The sequence below is a fragment of the Canis lupus genome, chromosome 1 (assembly GCF_003254725.2).
Source record: "Canis lupus dingo isolate Sandy chromosome 1, ASM325472v2, whole genome shotgun sequence".
NCBI classification, from domain to species: Eukaryota; Metazoa; Chordata; class Mammalia; order Carnivora; family Canidae; genus Canis; species Canis lupus.
Window position 1 is genome coordinate 92,276,802 of NC_064243.1, and position 6,701 is coordinate 92,283,502.

At 39.7% G+C, this 6,701-nt stretch overlaps 1 long non-coding RNA gene across 1 annotated transcript; it reads left to right on the plus strand.

Moving 5' to 3' along the window:
- Positions 1 to 655: 655 nt before the first annotated feature.
- LOC112644794 (uncharacterized) lies at positions 656 to 5,274 on the plus strand. Its single transcript, XR_003126763.3, has 3 exons — positions 656 to 923; positions 3,990 to 4,120; positions 4,849 to 5,274. It is a non-coding gene; the product is annotated as an uncharacterized LOC112644794 (long non-coding RNA).
- Positions 5,275 to 6,701: the final 1,427 nt, after the last annotated feature.

The window sequence follows — 6,701 nt, forward strand, 5'->3', positions numbered from 1 at the left end:
ACATCTTCTTTATCCATTCATCTGTGGATGGACACTTGGGCTGCTTCCATAACTTGGCTATTGTAAATAATGCTGCAATAAACATAGGAGTGCATGCATCCCTTTGAATTAGTGTTTTTTTATCTTTTGGGTAAATACCCCGCAATGCAATTACTGACTGGATCATAGGGTAGTTCTAATTTTAATTTTTTGAGGAACCTCCATACTATCTTCCACAGTGGCTGCACCATTTACCAGACCACTCTTAAACATATAATACTTGTCACTCCAAATTTTTCACCATTATAAATAGTGTCATCATAAACATACAAAGTTTTTAAATTATATTGCTGATTCTTTCCATAGGAAATAAAGCAAAATTACTGAATTAAAAGAAATTAGTATTTGAAAGGTTAAGATAAAATGATAAGTTATTAATTTACTTTGGGGGAGAACCCAGTGGAGACCCTTTTTTTTCTGGTATCAGAATAATTGGGAAGTCAAATTAATAGAAATTCTTTCAGGGAGTGTAAAACAGTACAAGTGGTGGCAGTCTTGCAGGAAATTGTATCCAGGCCAGGTGAGTTCTGATACCTATGACTTCTTCAGTGGAATTGATGTCTTTGTGACAAAACATTCCGTCATCACAAACCTTATTTATGCTGCAATTTAGAGAGCTCTTGGCTTGCAGTACCTACCATATTATAAAGCACTTTAAAACTCTGCCTGTGCCCAGAACCCTCCCCACAAACAACCAAGGGCTTTGTCTGTCCCAGCTGAAATGCCAGCTAACGGGCCATTGGTGGGGTTTGGGCTTTCCCAATGAGAATATGTGGGTATAAATGACAAAGAGACCAAGACACGCTGGAGAATCACAAGGGGCTCCTGAGTACCCAGACTAGTGGGAGACAGAGTCACATGACAACATTGAAGGTGACAAGGAGGTACTGAGTGCATAGATGGAGTTATGATACATATTTTTACTGGTGAAAGACTGTAATTTCTATTTTTTCACATTTTACATAAATAACTGATTTGCTATGCACTTCTGACTCTTCTTTCTTCTGACAGTTTGAGTATGTTTTCGTTTCTCTTGAAAATTGGGAGAATTATATATGGATCTCTTAAGCTTTCCTGCACCCCAACCCATTCCCAAAAGTAGGTCTGGAGTCAGATGTGAAGCCAAATTAAAACATGTGGATACTGAGTAAGAAATTAGCAAGAAAGAAAGTGTAGGGCTGTTTACAGCTGGAACATCCACGATTGTCTTTTTGGCTCAACATGGTTATCTTAAGAGGGACACAAAAAATTTAGGCACAGTGATGTGTAGCTCTTTGGAGGCTAAATTAGATTAATTAGCTCCTCAACTGCTGCCTTTTGGGAATTTACAGGCTATGGGAGTATACCTCAACTAGACAGGTCTTTGAAAATGCAGATAATAAAAGAAATATTCAACAAATGCAGAGGGGAACAGATATTTGATAAGATTAGGAGTGCTCAGAATTCTGAATTCACTTGGTTTAAAACTGTGATTCATTCATTTCTTCAGTACATGTTAATTGACCATCTACTATATGATGATATTAAACTAGACACTATGGATTTAGGGACGAAAAAGACACACAAGATCTTTGTTTTCTGAACTTATATTATTATGGAGGGGGCAGACAATAAACATACCCAAAGGCACTACAATTTTGAGTAGTGGTAAGTGCCAGAAAGAAAAATGAAGCAGTATAAGGGATACAGAGCAATAGGGGTGCTATCTTAGTTGGGGGGGGGGTGTTAAACCTGATGAAGTAAGAGAGTAAAGCCATGAAAAGGCACAGAGGAAGAGCTTCCAGGTGGGGGAACTACAAGGGCAAAGGTCCTGAGGCAGGAAGAAGCAGGGCATGTTTGAATTATAGCACAAAGGTCATTCTGGTGGATAGAACAGAGAAAGAAAGGGACAGAGTGCTAACAAATGAGCTCAGAGAAATGGAGGAAACCAGGACCCTCTAAGCAATGGACAGAAATCTAGATTTTTATCCTCATTGCCCTCTAGAAAGCCTATAGAAGGTCTGAGCTGAAGAGGAACATAACCTGATATGCATTGGGAAAGTATACCTGTAACTGCTCAGTGCAGGAGCAGGAGTCAAAGCAAACCCACCGGTGGTCCTGGTGAGGACAGAGGGTGACTCAGACTAGGAGGATGGTAAGTGGTGAGGATGATGACAGGTTTTGAAATAGGCAGTAGTACAATTTGCTGAAGATTGGATACAGGTTATGGAGAAAGGAAAGTAAGAAGAGGATGAAGTATAGATTTTTTTTTTTTTACTCCAGGAGCTGAGACAATGGTGATGTGATTCACTGAGAGCCCTAAGGGAAGAACAGGATGGGAGAGAATTAAAAGTTCTGTTCGGGCCATGTTAAATTTGAGTTGCATAGTAGACAAACAGGTGGAACTACCAAATGGGCAGCGAAGGTGGGTTTGGAGTTCAGGGAAGATGGTCCCAAACAGGTAGAAATGTGCACGCCATCAAAATATAGATAGGGCTCAAAGCCCTAGGACTGTATGAGATGACTTATGGGGAGAATATGGAGCAAGAAGCAACAAGAGGAGTGAGGACAGGTGATTTGAAAGCCTGGCACTATGCCCACATTTAGAGGTCAATGAGAAGGACTGCTGGGATGTTGAGAAATAAAGTAGCGAGAAATGACCGGGAAAGTTTGCAAGATGGAGGTCATTGGGAAGATGATTTATAGCCCATGCAATTTCTGTCCAAACCATGACTTTTTAAAGTTATTAATAATTCTGCCAACACAACACATGTAAACTGGGACCGTCCTGGGCAAACAAGAACATATGGTCACCCTCGTCACTGTGACCTCCAGGAGACTGGTTTCAGCGGAATTGTAGTGATGGCAGTCTGGTTGGTGTGGGCAGGGGAGAGATCAAGGGAGAAGGCCTGAAAACAGGAAGCACAGCCAACCCTTTCGAGAAATTTCACAATAAAGGAGCCAGCAGAAAAATGGGACAGGGCTAGAGGGGATATGAAATAAGGAAAGGGCTGATTTTTTTTTAATGGGAGATATTATAGCATCTATGTATGCTAATGTGAAGGATGTAGGAGAGAGAAAAAATTGGCAATGTGAAAGGATTAGCAGCAGAAGCAGATTCTGCAAGCAGAAGAACAAGAGTGGATTCCATGCACCAGTGGAGTGGCTGACGTTAGGTACGCATTCATTCGGTTCGCCCATCCCAGGGCAGGGAGGCACACTATGCGGATCCAGGTAGACTCAGTTGCTAGATTTGGGTGGGAGAAGGAGTTGTTAGCTTCTCAGGCAAATCAAGAAAGATTCCGCTTTTTCCCTCCCACAAGAAGTCACAGTTTACCATTTGGGGGCAATTTTCTTCATAGGTGTTAAGAAGAGATATGTGAGCTATTTCTCCTCTCAGGAAAATGCTCCAGTATGGAGCATTTAAGAGTTTACCAGCAAATGTGGAAATTCTCTCAGGTCCAATTTAGAACTGGCAGAGAAGACGAATATTATAATCAGTCAGCAACTGCCTATAACAGATGTTTTTGTTGAATTGTGAACATTAGCAGTTCTGTTTGGCCTTTTCAGAATTTGAATTGAGAAACAGAAGAAATAGCCAAGGGTCCTTTGAGCCCCGGGTAGAAAAAAATCCTGCGGCCAGAAAGGTGAAATGCAACATCTCATGAAAGCTTTAGCACCCAAGGACTGTGTGGCCCTGGGGAAATCACTGTGCCTTGATTGTTTGATCTGTAAGAGGGAGAGGAAATAAAACCTCATGATTAGCAGAATTCAGGGGTTTGTGGATACGGATAGTCTCTGTCAAACAACCATTAGAAGGAACTGAAGAGAAATGGAAGGAGAAGCATAAAATAAATCGAGCAAATGAGTATTCTCAGTGATCTAATGTCCAGGAATAACTCCGAGTCAATTGACAAAGCAGAGAAAAAACAAAATAAAATGGTTCAGGTTCCAAATTTTATTCTTTCCAGAATCGAACCCTCATGAATCTGCTCCAAGGCAGGGATAACAGCAATTTTCTCCCTCTCCTATGAATTAAACTTCCATTTCCCTTGGTGGCCAGATCAAGTTACTGAAAGACAATTTACTTATCTGGAAAATGGTGAGTAGTCATTTCTAGCTGTGCCTCTAGTTTCTGCAGAAAAACGTGGGCATTGGTCCACAGCAATAGAATTATAATGCAAGTCCCTTTGGCATTCTCTGTAACAATTACACCTGCTAAGGTAACTGCAGGTAGGAGCCAGGCCTGTTCATCAATGAGACCCTGCTGCTCATACTTGTACCCTACCCCCTATATACACTGCCATAGTGAGAGATCAACTATAGATAAGGGCTCCGCTCAGTAAACCAGTTCGTTACACGGAGTCCCTAAGAACAACAGGCTTTTAAAAATGGCACAAATGTAGCAACTTATGGATAGTTGAAAGAACTATCCATAGTTGCAAGATAGCTGCAAGACAGTTGACGAACAGGCTAATAATGTTCTTAGTTATTGATCCTACAGACCATTCTAGAATTCAGTGACTAAATTCAACCTAGGTGTACCTGCTATCCCTTGCACTCCAAAGAACTTCCCCATGCAATGGTGGGGTAAAACCAAAGTACATTTCATAAGCATTTGTAGGTATAATCAGGTCATCATCCCATATGGATAACCACCAATTACGGAGAAATATTTGCTACGTGACTATATATCTTCAGTAGCATTAGTGTTAGTTAAAATGTGTCCTTTAAACTTCTTTTTTTTTTTTTAATAAAACTAACACAATGTTAACTGAAAAAATAGATCAACTAAAGAATGTAGAATTTCATGACAAGTTCTCATTTAAGATTCCGGCTCAGATGCTTAGAAACCACTGCAGCTGTAGTCGTATCCTATGGATCTTGACTCACCCTTCAGAGTTCACCGGTGAGGTGCAGAGATAATGGTCAGCATGACGTGAACTACAACTGAGCACGTACATAAGGTTGTTTTCATCATTCCCAGGCTCTATGAACCCTTACTTTTGGAGGCTGCCTGCCTTTTATTATGTATATTAAAATGCACTCACATTCTGCATTAAATGTAATGCACATATAGAAGACCAGAGTTGAGTTGCCCTCAACTAGTTGACCTACTGCCACAACTTAGAGGTATTTAATTAAACACCTGTTTGTTTCAATACTACTATCTTCCTCGCATATTGTGGAGCCAATAAAACATTTTTGCTATTTCATATTGTTACAGAGGCTTAATTAAACACTTGCTAATTTCAATATTGCAATTTTCTTGTTTTGGAGTGAATGATGTTTTAGGGGTGGGAGACGGTAACATCTCAAACATTTTAACAGGCCTGTGGAAAACTCGTGGATGCTGGTTTGGTCTCCTGTGTGCTTAATGGATATAACAGACATGGATAATGACAAGGATCTTAATATTGAACTATATCTGAAACTTCAGCCATGCAGAGTTTCAGAAAGACTGCATTTGGCATCCTACCTCTTAGTTATCAAATGCAATGGAATACTTCTCTATAACTCTTCCATCCAGACTCTGCTTTGTCCTTTTCCATCACCTCTTAAAGGCCACTGTCACATCACAACAAACTATCACTGCATTTTTATTTTGTCTCCCCGCCCAAAGTTCTCCCTTCAACAGAGGACCAACAGATTGGGCTTGCTAAAATGTCAGTCAACCATACAATTTTAAGTACAATTCAGCTAAGCAACTAATTAATCCACTAAATTGGATGTTTTGCAGTAATTATTTATGTATTTTTGCTGTTTGAACATAAATGTTTAGCTTTGTCTAAAGTATCTCATAACTCTCCAACAAAGCTTTTCTATGGACTTTTCTTCTAATATGCTTAACTCATTTTTGCAGTTGTTCATTAATTCAGCCATTCAACTAATATTCAGTACCCACAGAGTCCCAGCTCTTGTAGTGGACACTGACAATTCAGTGATGTGTAAGAGCAATCCTTGCTGCATTCTAGTGGAAGACAAACAGTAAAATACATACACCCGAAATGCCCCAGGTGTTTTGACAGAGGTTCTCACTGGCTACAGTGAAAAGCACAAAGGAAGAGTGGTTAATTCTGTCTAAGGAGAGGGAGCAGGAGCGGGTGGTTCAGGAAAAGCTTATCTCTGGAAAATCTATACCCATTTATCTGGTATACATTTGGACAAGAGCATTCCACATGAAAACAGTAGTAGGAACAAAGGCATCGAGGCAGGAAATAGATTTTGAAAATATTGTTGAATTGGTGAGTTTGTATTTATCAAAGCCAAGATAATAAAATTACAATAAATTATGTAGGGGGGTACAATTAAAGTATGTAAACTTAAAATAATGTCGTGAGTTTTATTACACCTGCTATTCAACTTGTCAGTATTTTTCTGAATCTATCTGAATGGTCTAGAAAGCAGCCATTTAAAAATACATAAAAACAAAACAAAATACGAAAAAACAAGCATCTAGGGGCACACATTTTTACGTTAGCCTCGGAATCCAGTATGGCCTAGCACGGCACAATCAGATCCTGCTTTTATTTAATATTTTGACATTGTGTTCATTATGGATTATTTGCATTCATTATTGCTTAAAATGTTTTTCATTAAAACATTGGTTATCTTGATGACTGAATTTTCTGGCAGCCCCTTATATTTTGCACCCAAGGCGAGTGCTTCATTCACCTCACCGT